Source organism: Phyllobates terribilis, unplaced genomic scaffold (assembly GCF_046119375.1).
Source record: "Phyllobates terribilis strain yellow unplaced genomic scaffold, ASM4611937v1 Scaffold_74__1_contigs__length_7073193, whole genome shotgun sequence".
Taxonomy (NCBI): Eukaryota; Metazoa; Chordata; class Amphibia; order Anura; family Dendrobatidae; genus Phyllobates; species Phyllobates terribilis.
In genome coordinates, this window is record NW_027362834.1 from 1,008,250 (window position 1) to 1,024,529 (window position 16,280).

At 44.9% G+C, this 16,280-nt stretch overlaps 13 non-coding genes across 13 annotated transcripts; all 13 read left to right on the top strand.

Moving 5' to 3' along the window:
- Positions 1 to 18: 18 nt before the first annotated feature.
- LOC141196247 (U2 spliceosomal RNA) lies at positions 19 to 212 on the top strand. Its single transcript, XR_012268810.1, has one exon. It is a non-coding gene; the product is annotated as a U2 spliceosomal RNA (small nuclear RNA).
- Positions 213 to 1,338: 1,126 nt separating this feature from the next.
- On the top strand, positions 1,339 to 1,529 carry LOC141196815 (U2 spliceosomal RNA). The gene has a single exon (XR_012269210.1). It is a non-coding gene; the product is annotated as a U2 spliceosomal RNA (small nuclear RNA).
- A 1,119-nt stretch (positions 1,530 to 2,648) lies between these two features.
- On the top strand, positions 2,649 to 2,839 carry LOC141196817 (U2 spliceosomal RNA). The gene has a single exon (XR_012269212.1). It is a non-coding gene; the product is annotated as a U2 spliceosomal RNA (small nuclear RNA).
- Positions 2,840 to 3,960: 1,121 nt separating this feature from the next.
- Positions 3,961 to 4,151, top strand: LOC141196818 (U2 spliceosomal RNA). The gene has a single exon (XR_012269213.1). It is a non-coding gene; the product is annotated as a U2 spliceosomal RNA (small nuclear RNA).
- Positions 4,152 to 5,268: 1,117 nt separating this feature from the next.
- Positions 5,269 to 5,459, top strand: LOC141196819 (U2 spliceosomal RNA). Its single transcript, XR_012269214.1, has one exon. It is a non-coding gene; the product is annotated as a U2 spliceosomal RNA (small nuclear RNA).
- A 1,120-nt stretch (positions 5,460 to 6,579) lies between these two features.
- On the top strand, positions 6,580 to 6,770 carry LOC141196820 (U2 spliceosomal RNA). Its single transcript, XR_012269215.1, has one exon. It is a non-coding gene; the product is annotated as a U2 spliceosomal RNA (small nuclear RNA).
- A 1,120-nt stretch (positions 6,771 to 7,890) lies between these two features.
- On the top strand, positions 7,891 to 8,081 carry LOC141196004 (U2 spliceosomal RNA). The gene has a single exon (XR_012268573.1). It is a non-coding gene; the product is annotated as a U2 spliceosomal RNA (small nuclear RNA).
- A 1,123-nt stretch (positions 8,082 to 9,204) lies between these two features.
- Positions 9,205 to 9,395, top strand: LOC141196821 (U2 spliceosomal RNA). Its single transcript, XR_012269216.1, has one exon. It is a non-coding gene; the product is annotated as a U2 spliceosomal RNA (small nuclear RNA).
- A 1,120-nt stretch (positions 9,396 to 10,515) lies between these two features.
- Positions 10,516 to 10,706, top strand: LOC141196185 (U2 spliceosomal RNA). Its single transcript, XR_012268750.1, has one exon. It is a non-coding gene; the product is annotated as a U2 spliceosomal RNA (small nuclear RNA).
- A 1,120-nt stretch (positions 10,707 to 11,826) lies between these two features.
- On the top strand, positions 11,827 to 12,017 carry LOC141195783 (U2 spliceosomal RNA). The gene has a single exon (XR_012268360.1). It is a non-coding gene; the product is annotated as a U2 spliceosomal RNA (small nuclear RNA).
- Positions 12,018 to 13,138: 1,121 nt separating this feature from the next.
- On the top strand, positions 13,139 to 13,329 carry LOC141196822 (U2 spliceosomal RNA). The gene has a single exon (XR_012269217.1). It is a non-coding gene; the product is annotated as a U2 spliceosomal RNA (small nuclear RNA).
- A 1,120-nt stretch (positions 13,330 to 14,449) lies between these two features.
- Positions 14,450 to 14,640, top strand: LOC141196823 (U2 spliceosomal RNA). The gene has a single exon (XR_012269218.1). It is a non-coding gene; the product is annotated as a U2 spliceosomal RNA (small nuclear RNA).
- A 1,120-nt stretch (positions 14,641 to 15,760) lies between these two features.
- Positions 15,761 to 15,951, top strand: LOC141196005 (U2 spliceosomal RNA). The gene has a single exon (XR_012268574.1). It is a non-coding gene; the product is annotated as a U2 spliceosomal RNA (small nuclear RNA).
- The last annotated feature ends 329 nt before the right edge of the window (positions 15,952 to 16,280 follow it).

Consider the following 16,280-nt stretch of genomic DNA (forward strand, 5'->3'; position numbering starts at 1 on the left):
TGTACACTGTCTGTTAACTTATTTTTTGTGCTAATAAAAGATATATTCAATCAAAAAAATCTGTTCTTATCAGTTTAATATCTGATACGTCCCCTATCTGGGGACCATATATTAAATGGATTTTTAGAACAGGGAGATGGAAAAAGAGCTTGCTCTGTCCACTCCACGCATTGACCTGGTATTGCAGTATCTCCAGGACCGGTGCACCCCTTCTTTAATGCAGTTTCTAAAATCAGAAAGAATTGAATTCAATGCTTTTTGTTCATTTTGCTTGTTTGTCGGATTTTGGGATGGACTCTTTGGCTTTGCTTTTCTTCTCCTCATTGGATTTTTCATGTTAAAAGTTGCAGAAGCCAGATGACAAGCTCATTTTGGTTCAACTTCAGCAACTGTGCATTGCATTGCCATGTAATGTAATGTAATGCAATGCTATCTATCTAGCTCTCCCTCTATACTTCCTTTTGGATAAACAGACATATTAGGCAAGCATTTTGGAGCTTTCACCTAAATAACTACAGGTGGTGAGATAAGCTGCACAATATAATTGACCTTTCAGTATATTGTTGCACACACACCATCTATTTAGCAAATGCCCTTGTTATCAACAGCAGCCTTTTAAACTCACCTGAGCTAACAGGTATGTGAGCTGGTTACTCTGCTGCGCTTAAAATTTCTTTTTTGGTTTGCTACAATGCCTTTTCTGAAACGTTGTCTCCCTCTGCTGGAACACTGACTTCTTTCATTTAATGCCTGCAGACTATAAAAGAGAAACCAACCCAAAAAGTTTGGTTGATTAGTCTGTGGCATTCTTTTAAACTGTTGCTTATGGCGGTCTCTGTGAGCTTCTCAGTGACATTCAGCCATCCAGGTATCCCGCCTGCAGTAGACGGAATGTGACAATGGAACGCTGGCTGCGCGTGTCATAATAGGCTCTGAGCCTTTATATACCTGCGCACAGCAGCAGCCACCTTCAGTCTGCTGCTGGACAGCCAGCAGCAGCAGCAGCAGGAGAGGTAATTAATCAGCAACCCTCCTGCTAAGGGTAGACAGCTGCTCGTTCCACCCCCCCCCCCCCCCCGCCTTAATTGGTTCTCCTCCCTTCCAACGGTGTTGAGGCGGGTGGGAACAGCCGGGGGTTGAGGGTACTGTGCTAAAAGAGGTGGAGTTATGCAGATCTAAAACGCGTGGATTGCAGCAGCAGCAAGCCGAAAAGTGCAGGCATGTGAGGGATCTAGAGGTTGACAGCATGTCTTCTTAACGGGAGTCCAGGTGGCCATCTCCACAAATGGACTTTTCAGAATCCTTGGGTGGCACCGTAGTCGGAAACCAATTCTGGTTATCGCTTCTCGGCCTTTTGGCTAAGATCAAGTGTAGTATCTGTTCTTATCAGTTTAATATCTGATACGTCCCCTATCTGGGGACCATATATTAAATGGATTTTTAGAACAGGGAGATGGAAAAAGAGCTTGCTCTGTCCACTCCACGCATTGACCTGGTATTGCAGTATCTCCAGGACCGGTGCACCCCTTCTTTAATGCAGTTTCTAAAATCAGAAAGAATTGAATTCAATGCTTTTTGTTCATTTTGCTTGTTTGTCGGATTTTGGGATGGACTCTTTGGCTTTGCTTTTCTTCTCCTCATTGGATTTTTCATGTTAAAAGTTGCAGAAGCCAGATGACAAGCTCATTTTGGTTCAACTTCAGCAACTGTGCATTGCATTGCCATGTAATGTAATGTAATGCAATGCTATCTATCTAGCTCTCCCTCTATACTTCCTTTTGGATAAACAGACATATTAGGCAAGCATTTTGGAGCTTTCACCTAAATAACTACAGGTGGTGAGATAAGCTGCACAATATAATTGACCTTTCAGTATATTGTTGCACACACACCATCTATTTAGCAAATGCCCTTGTTATCAACAGCAGCCTTTTAAACTCACCTGAGCTAACAGGTATGTGAGCTGGTTACTCTGCTGCGCTTAAAATTTCTTTTTTGGTTTGCTACAATGCCTTTTCTGAAACGTTGTCTCCCTCTGCTGGAACACTGACTTCTTTCATTTAATGCCTGCAGACTGTAAAAGAGAAACCAACCCAAAAAGTTTGGTTGATTAGTCTGTGGCATTCTTTTAAACTGTTGCTTATGGCGGTCTCTGTGAGCTTCTCAGTGACATTCAGCCATCCAGGTATCCCGCCTGCAGTAGACGGAATGTGGCAATGGAACGCTGGCTGCGCATGTCATAATAGGCTCTGAGCCTTTATATACCTGCGCACAGCAGCAGCCACCTTCAGTCTGCTGCTGGACAGCCAGCAGCAGCAGCAGGAGAGGTAATTAATCAGCAACCCTCCTGCTAAGGGTAGACAGCTGCTCGTTCCACCCCCCCCCCCAGCCTTAATTGGTTCTCCTCCCTTCCAACGGTGTTGAGGCGGGTGGGAACAGCCGGGGGTTGAGGGTACTGTGCTAAAAGAGGTGGAGTTATGCAGATCTAAAACGCGTGGATTGCAGCAGCAGCAAGCCGAAAAGTGCAGGCATGTGAGGGATCTAGAGGTTGACAGCATGTCTTCTTAACGGGAGTCCAGGTGGCCATCTCCACAAATGGACTTTTCAGAATCCTTGGGTGGCACCGTAGTCGGAAACCAATTCTAGTTATCGCTTCTCGGCCTTTTGGCTAAGATCAAGTGTAGTATCTGTTCTTATCAGTTTAATATCTGATACGTCCCCTATCTGGGGACCATATATTAAATGGATTTTTAGAACAGGGAGATGGAAAAAGAGCTTGCTCTGTCCACTCCACGCATTGACCTGGTATTGCAGTATCTCCAGGACCGGTGCACCCCTTCTTTAATGCAGTTTCTAAAATCAGAAAGAATTGAATTCAATGCTTTTTGTTCATTTTGCTTGTTTGTCGGATTTTGGGATGGACTCTTTGGCTTTGCTTTTCTTCTCCTCATTGGATTTTTCATGTTAAAAGTTGCAGAAGCCAGATGACAAGCTCATTTTGGTTCAACTTCAGCAACTGTGCATTGCATTGCCATGTAATGTAATGTAATGCAATGCTATCTATCTAGCTCTCCCTCTATACTTCCTTTTGGATAAACAGACATATTAGGCAAGCATTTTGGAGCTTTCACCTAAATAACTACAGGTGGTGAGATAAGCTGCACAATATAATTGACCTTTCAGTATATTGTTGCACACACACCATCTATTTAGCAAATGCCCTTGTTATCAACAGCAGCCTTTTAAACTCACCTGAGCTAACAGGTATGTGAGCTGGTTACTCTGCTGCGCTTAAAATTTCTTTTTTGGTTTGCTACAATGCCTTTTCTGAAACGTTGTCTCCCTCTGCTGGAACACTGACTTCTTTCATTTAATGCCTGCAGACTATAAAAGAGAAACCAACCCAAAAAGTTTGGTTGATTAGTCTGTGGCATTCTTTTAAACTGTTGCTTATGGCGGTCTCTGTGAGCTTCTCAGTGACATTCAGCCATCCAGGTATCCCGCCTGCAGTAGACGGAATGTGGCAATGGAACGCTGGCTGCGCATGTCATAATAGGCTCTGAGCCTTTATATACCTGCGCACAGCAGCAGCCACGTTCAGTCTGCTGCTGGACAGCCAGCAGCAGCAGCAGCAGGAGAGGTAATTAATCAGCAACCCTCCTGCTAAGGGTAGACAGCTGCTCGTTCCACCCCCCCCCCCGCCTTAATTGGTTCTCCTCCCTTCCAACGGTGTTGAGGCGGGTGGGAACAGCCGGGGGTTGAGGGTACTGTGCTAAAAGAGGTGGAGTTATGCAGATCTAAAACGCGTGGATTGCAGCAGCAGCAAGCCGAAAAGTGCAGGCATGTGAGGGATCTAGAGGTTGACAGCATGTCTTCTTAACGGGAGTCCAGGTGGCCATCTCCACAAATGGACTTTTCAGAATCCTTGGGTGGCACCGTAGTCGGAAACCAATTCTGGTTATCGCTTCTCGGCCTTTTGGCTAAGATCAAGTGTAGTATCTGTTCTTATCAGTTTAATATCTGATACGTCCCCTATCTGGGGACCATATATTAAATGGATTTTTAGAACAGGGAGATGGAAAAAGAGCTTGCTCTGTCCACTCCACGCATTGACCTGGTATTGCAGTATCTCCAGGACCGGTGCACCCCTTCTTTAATGCAGTTTCTAAAATCAGAAAGAATTGAATTCAATGCTTTTTGTTCATTTTGCTTGTTTGTCGGATTTTGGGATGGACTCTTTGGCTTTGCTTTTCTTCTCCTCATTGGATTTTTCATGTTAAAAGTTGCAGAAGCCAGATGACAAGCTCATTTTGGTTCAACTTCAGCAACTGTGCATTGCATTGCCATGTAATGTAATGTAATGCAATGCTATCTATCTAGCTCTCCCTCTATACTTCCTTTTGGATAAACAGACATATTAGGCAAGCATTTTGGAGCTTTCACCTAAATAACTACAGGTGGTGAGATAAGCTGCACAATATAATTGACCTATCAGTATATTGTTGCACACACACCATCTATTTAGCAAATGCCCTTGTTATCAACAGCAGCCTTTTAAACTCACCTGAGCTAACAGGTATGTGAGCTGGTTACTCTGCTGCGCTTAAAATTTCTTTTTTGGTTTGCTACAATGCCTTTTCTGAAACGTTGTCTCCCTCTGCTGGAACACTGACTTCTTTCATTTAATGCCTGCAGACTATAAAAGAGAAACCAACCCAAAAAGTTTGGTTGATTAGTCTGTGGCATTCTTTTAAACTGTTGCTTATGGCGGTCTCTGTGAGCTTCTCAGTGACATTCAGCCATCCAGGTATCCCGCCTGCAGTAGACGGAATGTGGCAATGGAACGCTGGCTGCGCGTGTCATAATAGGCTCTGAGCCTTTATATACCTGCGCACAGCAGCAGCCACCTTCAGTCTGCTGCTGGACAGCCAGCAGCAGCAGCAGGAGGGGTAATTAATCAGCAACCCTCCTGCTAAGGGTAGACAGCTGCTCGTTCCACCCCCCCCCCGCCTTAATTGGTTCTCCTCCCTTCCAACGGTGTTGAGGCGGGTGGGAACAGCCGGGGGTTGAGGGTACTGTGCTAAAAGAGGTGGAGTTATGCAGATCTAAAACGCGTGGATTGCAGCAGCAGCAAGCCGAAAAGTGCAGGCATGTGAGGGATCTAGAGGTTGACAGCATGTCTTCTTAACGGGAGTCCAGGTGGCCATCTCCACAAATGGACTTTTCAGAATCCTTGGGTGGCACCGTAGTCGGAAACCAATTCTGGTTATCGCTTCTCGGCCTTTTGGCTAAGATCAAGTGTAGTATCTGTTCTTATCAGTTTAATATCTGATACGTCCCCTATCTGGGGACCATATATTAAATGGATTTTTAGAACAGGGAGATGGAAAAAGAGCTTGCTCTGTCCACTCCACGCATTGACCTGGTATTGCAGTATCTCCAGGACCGGTGCACCCCTTCTTTAATGCAGTTTCTAAAATCAGAAAGAATTGAATTCAATGCTTTTTGTTCATTTTGCTTGTTTGTCGGATTTTGGGATGGACTCTTTGGCTTTGCTTTTCTTCTCCTCATTGGATTTTTCATGTTAAAAGTTGCAGAAGCCAGATGACAAGCTCATTTTGGTTCAACTTCAGCAACTGTGCATTGCATTGCCATGTAATGTAATGTAATGCAATGCTATCTATCTAGCTCTCCCTCTAAACTTTCTTTTGGATAAACAGACATATTAGGCAAGCATTTTGGAGCTTTCACCTAAATAACTACAGGTGGTGAGATAAGCTGCACAATATAATTGACCTTTCAGTATATTGTTGCACACACACCATCTATTTAGCAAATGCCCTTGTTATCAACAGCAGCCTTTTAAACTCACCTGAGCTAACAGGTATGTGAGCTGGTTACTCTGCTGCGCTTAAAATTTCTTTTTTGGTTTGCTACAATGCCTTTTCTGAAACGTTGTCTCCCTCTGCTGGAACACTGACTTCTTTCATTTAATGCCTGCAGACTATAAAAGAGAAACCAACCCAAAAAGTTTGGTTGATTAGTCTGTGGCATTCTTTTAAACTGTTGCTTATGGCGGTCTCTGTGAGCTTCTCAGTGACATTCAGCCATCCAGGTATCCCGCCTGCAGTAGACGGAATGTGGCAATGGAACGCTGGCTGCGCGTGTCATAATAGGCTCTGAGCCTTTATATACCTGCGCACAGCAGCAGCCACCTTCAGTCTGCTGCTGGACAGCCAGCAGCAGCAGCAGCAGGAGAGGTAATTAATCAGCAACCCTCCTGCTAAGGGTAGACAGCTGCTCGTTCCACCCCCCCCCCGCCTTAATTGGTTCTCCTCCCTTCCAACGGTGTTGAGGCGGGTGGGAACAGCCGGGGGTTGAGGGTACTGTGCTAAAAGAGGTGGAGTTATGCAGATCTAAAACGCGTGGATTGCAGCAGCAGCAAGCCGAAAAGTGCAGGCATGTGAGGGATCTAGAGGTTGACAGCATGTCTTCTTAACGGGAGTCCAGGTGGCCATCTCCACAAATGGACTTTTCAGAATCCTTGGGTGGCACCGTAGTCGGAAACCAATTCTGGTTATCGCTTCTCGGCCTTTTGGCTAAGATCAAGTGTAGTATCTGTTCTTATCAGTTTAATATCTGATACGTCCCCTATCTGGGGACCATATATTAAATGGATTTTTAGAACAGGGAGATGGAAAAAGAGCTTGCTCTGTCCACTCCACGCATTGACCTGGTATTGCAGTATCTCCAGGACCGGTGCACCCCTTCTTTAATGCAGTTTCTAAAATCAGAAAGAATTGAATTCAATGCTTTTTGTTCATTTTGCTTGTTTGTCGGATTTTGGGATGGACTCTTTGGCTTTGCTTTTCTTCTCCTCATTGGATTTTTCATGTTAAAAGTTGCAGAAGCCAGATGACAAGCTCATTTTGGTTCAACTTCAGCAACTGTGCATTGCATTGCCATGTAATGTAATGTAATGCAATGCTATCTATCTAGCTCTCCCTCTATACTTCCTTTTGGATAAACAGACATATTAGGCAAGCATTTTGGAGCTTTCACCTAAATAACAACAGGTGGTGAGATAAGCTGCACAATATAATTGACCTTTCAGTATATTGTTGCACACACACCATCTATTTAGCAAATGCCCTTGTTATCAACAGCAGCCTTTTAAACTCACCTGAGCTAACAGGTATGTGAGCTGGTTACTCTGCTGCGCTTAAAATTTCTTTTTTGGTTTGCTACAATGCCTTTTCTGAAACGTTGTCTCCCTCTGCTGGAACACTGACTTCTTTCATTTAATGCCTGCAGACTATAAAAGAGAAACCAACCCAAAAAGTTTGGTTGATTAGTCTGTGGCATTCTTTTAAACTGTTGCTTATGGCGGTCTCTGTGAGCTTCTCAGTGACATTCAGCCATCCAGGTATCCCGCCTGCAGTAGACGGAATGTGGCAATGGAACGCTGGCTGCGCGTGTCATAATAGGCTCTGAGCCTTTATATACCTGCGCACAGCAGCAGCCACCTTCAGTCTGCTGCTGGACAGCCAGCAGCAGCAGCAGCAGGAGAGGTAATTAATCAGCAACCCTCCTGCTAAGGGTAGACAGCTGCTCGTTCCACCCCCCCCCCGCCTTAATTGGTTCTCCTCCCTTCCAACGGTGTTGAGGCGGGTGGGAACAGCCGGGGGTTGAGGGTACTGTGCTAAAAGAGGTGGAGTTATGCAGATCTAAAACGCGTGGATTGCAGCAGCAGCAAGCCGAAAAGTGCAGGCATGTGAGGGATCTAGAGGTTGACAGCATGTCTTCTTAACGGGAGTCCAGGTGGCCATCTCCACAAATGGACTTTTCAGAATCCTTGGGTGGCACCGTAGTCGGAAACCAATTCTGGTTATCGCTTCTCGGCCTTTTGGCTAAGATCAAGTGTAGTATCTGTTCTTATCAGTTTAATATTTGATACGTCCCCTATCTGGGGACCATATATTAAATGGATTTTTAGAACAGGGAGATGGAAAAAGAGCTTGCTCTGTCCACTCCACGCATTGACCTGGTATTGCAGTATCTCCAGGACCGGTGCACCCCTTCTTTAATGCAGTTTCTAAAATCAGAAAGAATTGAATTCAATGCTTTTTGTTCATTTTGCTTGTTTGTCGGATTTTGGGATGGACTCTTTGGCTTTGCTTTTCTTCTCCTCATTGGATTTTTCATGTTAAAAGTTGCAGAAGCCAGATGACAAGCTCATTTTGGTTCAACTTCAGCAACTGTGCATTGCATTGCCATGTAATGTAATGTAATGCAATGCTATCTATCTAGCTCTCCCTCTATACTTCCTTTTGGATAAACAGACATATTAGGCAAGCATTTTGGAGCTTTCACCTAAATAACTACAGGTGGTGAGATAAGCTGCACAATATAATTGACCTTTCAGTATATTGTTGCACACACACCATCTATTTAGCAAATGCCCTTGTTATCAACAGCAGCCTTTTAAACTCACCTGAGCTAACAGGTATGTGAGCTGGTTACTCTGCTGCGCTTAAAATTTCTTTTTTGGTTTGCTACAATGCCTTTTCTGAAACGTTGTCTCCCTCTGCTGGAACACTGACTTCTTTCATTTAATGCCTGCAGACTATTAAAGAGAAACCAACCCAAAAAGTTTGGTTGATTAGTCTGTGGCATTCTTTTAAACTGTTGCTTATGGCGGTCTCTGTGAGCTTCTCAGTGACATTCAGCCATCCAGGTATCCCGCCTGCAGTAGACGGAATGTGGCAATGGAACGCTGGCTGCGCGTGTCATAATAGGCTCTGAGCCTTTATATACCTGCGCACAGCAGCAGCCACCTTCAGTCTGCTGCTGGACAGCCAGCAGCAGCAGCAGCAGGAGAGGTAATTAATCAGCAACCCTCCTGCTAAGGGTAGACAGCTGCTCGTTCCACCCCCCCCCCCCCGCCTTAATTGGTTCTCCTCCCTTCCAACGGTGTTGAGGCGGGTGGGAACAGCCGGGGGTTGAGGGTACTGTGCTAAAAGAGGTGGAGTTATGCAGATCTAAAACGCGTGGATTGCAGCAGCAGCAAGCCGAAAAGTGCAGGCATGTGAGGGATCTAGAGGTTGACAGCATGTCTTCTTAACGGGAGTCCAGGTGGCCATCTCCACAAATGGACTTTTCAGAATCCTTGGGTGGCACCGTAGTCGGAAACCAATTCTGGTTATCGCTTCTCGGCCTTTTGGCTAAGATCAAGTGTAGTATCTGTTCTTATCAGTTTAATATCTGATACGTCCCCTATCTGGGGACCATATATTAAATGGATTTTTAGAACAGGGAGATGGAAAAAGAGCTTGCTCTGTCCACTCCACGCATTGACCTGGTATTGCAGTATCTCCAGGACCGGTGCACCCCTTCTTTAATGCAGTTTCTAAAATCAGAAAGAATTGAATTCAATGCTTTTTGTTCATTTTGCTTGTTTGTCGGATTTTGGGATGGACTCTTTGGCTTTGCTTTTCTTCTCCTCATTGGATTTTTCATGTTAAAAGTTGCAGAAGCCAGATGACAAGCTCATTTTGGTTCAACTTCAGCAACTGTGCATTGCATTGCCATGTAATGTAATGTAATGCAATGCTATCTATCTAGCTCTCCCTCTATACTTCCTTTTGGATAAACAGACATATTAGGCAAGCATTTTGGAGCTTTCACCTAAATAACTACAGGTGGTGAGATAAGCTGCACAATATAATTGACCTTTCAGTATATTGTTGCACACACACCATCTATTTAGCAAATGCCCTTGTTATCAACAGCAGCCTTTTAAACTCACCTGAGCTAACAGGTATGTGAGCTGGTTACTCTGCTGCGCTTAAAATTTCTTTTTTGGTTTGCTACAATGCCTTTTCTGAAACGTTGTCTCCCTCTGCTGGAACACTGACTTCTTTCATTTAATGCCTGCAGACTATAAAAGAGAAACCAACCCAAAAAGTTTGGTTGATTAGTCTGTGGCATTCTTTTAAACTGTTGCTTATGGCGGTCTCTGTGAGCTTCTCAGTGACATTCAGCCATCCAGGTATCCCGCCTGCAGTAGACGGAATGTGGCAATGGAACGCTGGCTGCGCGTGTCATAATAGGCTCTGAGCCTTTATATACCTGCGCACAGCAGCAGCCACCTTCAGTCTGCTGCTGGACAGCCAGCAGCAGCAGCAGCAGGAGAGGTAATTAATCAGCAACCCTCCTGCTAAGGGTAGACAGCTGCTCGTTCCACCCCCCCCCCGCCTTAATTGGTTCTCCTCCCTTCCAACGGTGTTGAGGCGGGTGGGAACAGCCGGGGGCTGAGGGTACTGTGCTAAAAGAGGTGAAGTTATGCAGATCTAAAACGCGTGGATTGCAGCAGCAGCAAGCCGAAAAGTGCAGGCATGTGAGGGATCTAGAGGTTGACAGCATGTCTTCTTAACGGGAGTCCAGGTGGCCATCTCCACAAATGGACTTTTCAGAATCCTTGGGTGGCACCGTAGTCGGAAACCAATTCTGGTTATCGCTTCTCGGCCTTTTGGCTAACATCAAGTGTAGTATCTGTTCTTATCAGTTTAATATCTGATACGTCCCCTATCTGGGGACCATATATTAAATGGATTTTTAGAACAGGGAGATGGAAAAAGAGCTTGCTCTGTCCACTCCACGCATTGACCTGGTATTTCAGTATCTCCAGGACCGGTGCACCCCTTCTTTAATGCAGTTTCTAAAATCAGAAAGAATTGAATTCAATGCTTTTTGTTCATTTTGCTTGTTTGTCGGATTTTGGGATGGACTCTTTGGCTTTGCTTTTCTTCTCCTCATTGGATTTTTCATGTTAAAAGTTGCAGAAGCCAGATGACAAGCTCATTTTGGTTCAACTTCAGCAACTGTGCATTGCATTGCCATGTAATGTAATGTAATGCAATGCTATCTATCTAGCTCTCCCTCTATACTTCCTTTTGGATAAACAGACATATTAGGCAAGCATTTTGGAGCTTTCACCTAAATAACTACAGGTGGTGAGATAAGCTGCACAATATAATTGACCTTTCAGTATATTGTTGCACACACACCATCTATTTAGCAAATGCCCTTGTTATCAACAGCAGCCTTTTAAACTCACCTGAGCTAACAGGTATGTGAGCTGGTTACTCTGCTGCGCTTAAAATTTCTTTTTTGGTTTGCTACAATGCCTTTTCTGAAACGTTGTCTCCCTCTGCTGGAACACTGACTTCTTTCATTTAATGCCTGCAGACTATAAAAGAGAAACCAACCCAAAAAGTTTGGTTGATTAGTCTGTGGCATTCTTTTAAACTGTTGCTTATGGCGGTCTCTGTGAGCTTCTCAGTGACATTCAGCCATCCAGGTATCCCGCCTGCAGTAGACGGAATGTGGCAATGGAACGCTGGCTGCGCATGTCATAATAGGCTCTGAGCCTTTATATACCTGCGCACAGCAGCAGCCACCTTCAGTCTGCTGCTGGACAGCCAGCAGCAGCAGCAGCAGGAGAGGTAATTAATCAGCAACCCTCCTGCTAAGGGTAGACAGCTGCTCGTTCCACCCCCCCCCCGCCTTAATTGGTTCTCCTCCCTTCCAACGGTGTTGAGGCGGGTGGGAACAGCCGGGGGTTGAGGGTACTGTGCTAAAAGAGGTGGAGTTATGCAGATCTAAAACGCGTGGATTGCAGCAGCAGCAAGCCGAAAAGTGCAGGCATGTGAGGGATGTAGAGGTTGACAGCATGTCTTCTTAACGGGAGTCCAGGTGGCCATCTCCACAAATGGACTTTTCAGAATCCTTGGGTGGCACCGTAGTCGGAAACCAATTCTGGTTATCGCTTCTCGGCCTTTTGGCTAAGATCAAGTGTAGTATCTGTTCTTATCAGTTTAATATCTGATACGTCCCCTATCTGGGGACCATATATTAAATGGATTTTTAGAACAGGGAGATGGAAAAAGAGCTTGCTCTGTCCACTCCACGCATTGACCTGGTATTGCAGTATCTCCAGGACCGGTGCACACCTTCTTTAATGCAGTTTCTAAAATCAGAAAGAATTGAATTCAATGCTTTTTGTTCATTTTGCTTGTTTGTCGGATTTTGGGATGGACTCTTTGGCTTTGCTTTTCTTCTCCTCATTGGATTTTTCATGTTAAAAGTTGCAGAAGCCAGATGACAAGCTCATTTTGGTTCAACTTCAGCAACTGTGCATTGCATTGCCATGTAATGTAATGTAATGCAATGCTATCTATCTAGCTCTCCCTCTATACTTCCTTTTGGATAAACAGACATATTAGGCAAGCATTTTGGAGCTTTCACCTAAATAACTACAGGTGGTGAGATAAGCTGCACAATATAATTGACCTTTCAGTATATTGTTGCACACACACCATCTATTTAGCAAATGCCCTTGTTATCAACAGCAGCCTTTTAAACTCACCTGAGATAACAGGTATGTGAGCTGGTTACTCTGCTGCGCTTAAAATTTCTTTTTTGGTTTGCTACAATGCCTTTTCTGAAACGTTGTCTCCCTCTGCTGGAACACTGACTTCTTTCATTTAATGCCTGCAGACTATAAAAGAGAAACCAACCCAAAAAGTTTGGTTGATTAGTCTGTGGCATTCTTTTAAACTGTTGCTTATGGCGGTCTCTGTGAGCTTCTCAGTGACATTCAGCCATCCAGGTATCCCGCCTGCAGTAGACGGAATGTGGCAATGGAACGCTGGCTGCGCGTGTCATAATAGGCTCTGAGCCTTTATATACCTGCGCACAGCAGCAGCCACCTTCAGTCTGCTGCTGGACAGCCAGCAGCAGCAGCAGCAGGAGAGGTAATTAATCAGCAACCCTCCTGCTAAGGGTAGACAGCTGCTCGTTCCACCCCCCCCCCCGCCTTAATTGGTTCTCCTCCCTTCCAACGGTGTTGAGGCGGGTGGGAACAGCCGGGGGTTGAGGGTACTGTGCTAAAAGAGGTGGAGTTATGCAGATCTAAAACGCGTGGATTGCAGCAGCAGCAAGCTGAAAAGTGCAGGCATGTGAGGGATCTAGAGGTTGACAGCATGTCTTCTTAACGGGAGTCCAGGAGGCCATCTCCACAAATGGACTTTTCAGAATCCTTGGGTGGCACCGTAGTCGGAAACCAATTCTGGTTATCGCTTCTCGGCCTTTTGGCTAAGATCAAGTGTAGTATCTGTTCTTATCAGTTTAATATCTGATACGTCCCCTATCTGGGGACCATATATTAAATGGATTTTTAGAACAGGGAGATGGAAAAAGAGCTTGCTCTGTCCACTCCACGCATTGACCTGGTATTGCAGTATCTCCAGGACCGGTGCACCCCTTCTTTAATGCAGTTTCTAAAATCAGAAAGAATTGAATTCAATGCTTTTTGTTCATTTTGCTTGTTTGTCGGATTTTGGGATGGACTCTTTGGCTTTGCTTTTCTTCTCCTCATTGGATTTTTCATGTTAAAAGTTGCAGAAGCCAGATGACAAGCTCATTTTGGTTCAACTTCAGCAACTGTGCATTGCATTGCCATGTAATGTAATGTAATGCAATGCTATCTATCTAGCTCTCCCTCTAAACTTTCTTTTGGATAAACAGACATATTAGGCAAGCATTTTGGAGCTTTCACCTAAATAACTACAGGTGGTGAGATAAGCTGCACAATATAATTGACCTTTCAGTATATTGTTGCACACACACCATCTATTTAGCAAATGCCCTTGTTATCAACAGCAGCCTTTTAAACTCACCTGAGCTAACAGGTATGTGAGCTGGTTACTCTGCTGCGCTTAAAATTTCTTTTTTGGTTTGCTACAATGCCTTTTCTGAAACGTTGTCTCCCTCTGCTGGAACACTGACTTCTTTCATTTAATGCCTGCAGACTATAAAAGAGAAACCAACCCAAAAAGTTTGGTTGATTAGTCTGTGGCATTCTTTTAAACTGTTGCTTATGGCGGTCTCTGTGAGCTTCTCAGTGACATTCAGCCATCCAGGTATCCCGCCTGCAGTAGACGGAATGTGGCAATGGAACGCTGGCTGCGCGTGTCATAATAGGCTCTGAGCCTTTATATACCTGCGCACAGCAGCAGCCACCTTCAGTCTGCTGCTGGACAGCCAGCAGCAGCAGCAGCAGGAGAGGTAATTAATCAGCAACCCTCCTGCTAAGGGTAGACAGCTGCTCGTTCCACCCCCCCCCCGCCTTAATTGGTTCTCCTCCCTTCCAACGGTGTTGAGGCGGGTGGGAACAGCCGGGGGTTGAGGGTACTGTGCTAAAAGAGGTGGAGTTATGCAGATCTAAAACGCGTGGATTGCAGCAGCAGCAAGCCGAAAAGTGCAGGCATGTGAGGGATCTAGAGGTTGACAGCATGTCTTCTTAACGGGAGTCCAGGTGGCCATCTCCACAAATGGACTTTTCAGAATCCTTGGGTGGCACCGTAGTCGGAAACCAATTCTGGTTATCGCTTCTCGGCCTTTTGGCTAAGATCAAGTGTAGTATCTGTTCTTATCAGTTTAATATCTGATACGTCCCCTATCTGGGGACCATATATTAAATGGATTTTTAGAACAGGGAGATGGAAAAAGAGCTTGCTCTGTCCACTCCACGCATTGACCTGGTATTGCAGTATCTCCAGGACCGGTGCACCCCTTCTTTAATGCAGTTTCTAAAATCAGAAAGAATTGAATTCAATGCTTTTTGTTCATTTTGCTTGTTTGTCGGATTTTGGGATGGACTCTTTGGCTTTGCTTTTCTTCTCCTCATTGGATTTTTCATGTTAAAAGTTGCAGAAGCCAGATGACAAGCTCATTTTGGTTCAACTTCAGCAACTGTGCATTGCATTGCCATGTAATGTAATGTAATGCAATGCTATCTATCTAGCTCTCCCTCTATACTTCCTTTTGGATAAACAGACATATTAGGCAAGCATTTTGGAGCTTTCACCTAAATAACAACAGGTGGTGAGATAAGCTGCACAATATAATTGACCTTTCAGTATATTGTTGCACACACACCATCTATTTAGCAAATGCCCTTGTTATCAACAGCAGCCTTTTAAACTCACCTGAGCTAACAGGTATGTGAGCTGGTTACTCTGCTGCGCTTAAAATTTCTTTTTTGGTTTGCTACAATGCCTTTTCTGAAACGTTGTCTCCCTCTGCTGGAACACTGACTTCTTTCATTTAATGCCTGCAGACTATAAAAGAGAAACCAACCCAAAAAGTTTGGTTGATTAGTCTGTGGCATTCTTTTAAACTGTTGCTTATGGCGGTCTCTGTGAGCTTCTCAGTGACATTCAGCCATCCAGGTATCCCGCCTGCAGTAGACGGAATGTGGCAATGGAACGCTGGCTGCGCGTGTCATAATAGGCTCTGAGCCTTTATATACCTGCGCACAGCAGCAGCCACCTTCAGTCTGCTGCTGGACAGCCAGCAGCAGCAGCAGCAGGAGAGGTAATTAATCAGCAACCCTCCTGCTAAGGGTAGACAGCTGCTCGTTCCACCCCCCCCCCGCCTTAATTGGTTCTCCTCCCTTCCAACGGTGTTGAGGCGGGTGGGAACAGCCGGGGGTTGAGGGTACTGTGCTAAAAGAGGTGGAGTTATGCAGATCTAAAACGCGTGGATTGCAGCAGCAGCAAGCCGAAAAGTGCAGGCATGTGAGGGATCTAGAGGTTGACAGCATGTCTTCTTAACGGGAGTCCAGGTGGCCATCTCCACAAATGGACTTTTCAGAATCCTTGGGTGGCACCGTAGTCGGAAACCAATTCTGGTTATCGCTTCTCGGCCTTTTGGCTAAGATCAAGTGTAGTATCTGTTCTTATCAGTTTAATATTTGATACGTCCCCTATCTGGGGACCATATATTAAATGGATTTTTAGAACAGGGAGATGGAAAAAGAGCTTGCTCTGTCCACTCCACGCATTGACCTGGTATTGCAGTATCTCCAGGACCGGTGCACCCCTTCTTTAATGCAGTTTCTAAAATCAGAAAGAATTGAATTCAATGCTTTTTGTTCATTTTGCTTGTTTGTCGGATTTTGGGATGGACTCTTTGGCTTTGCTTTTCTTCTCCTCATTGGATTTTTCATGTTAAAAGTTGCAGAAGCCAGATGACAAGCTCATTTTGGTTCAACTTCAGCAACTGTGCATTGCATTGCCATGTAATGTAATGTAATGCAATGCTATCTATCTAGCTCTCCCTCTATACTTCCTTTTGGATAAACAGACATATTAGGCAAGCATTTTGGAGCTTTCACCTAAATAACTACAGGTGGTGAGATAAGCTGCACAATA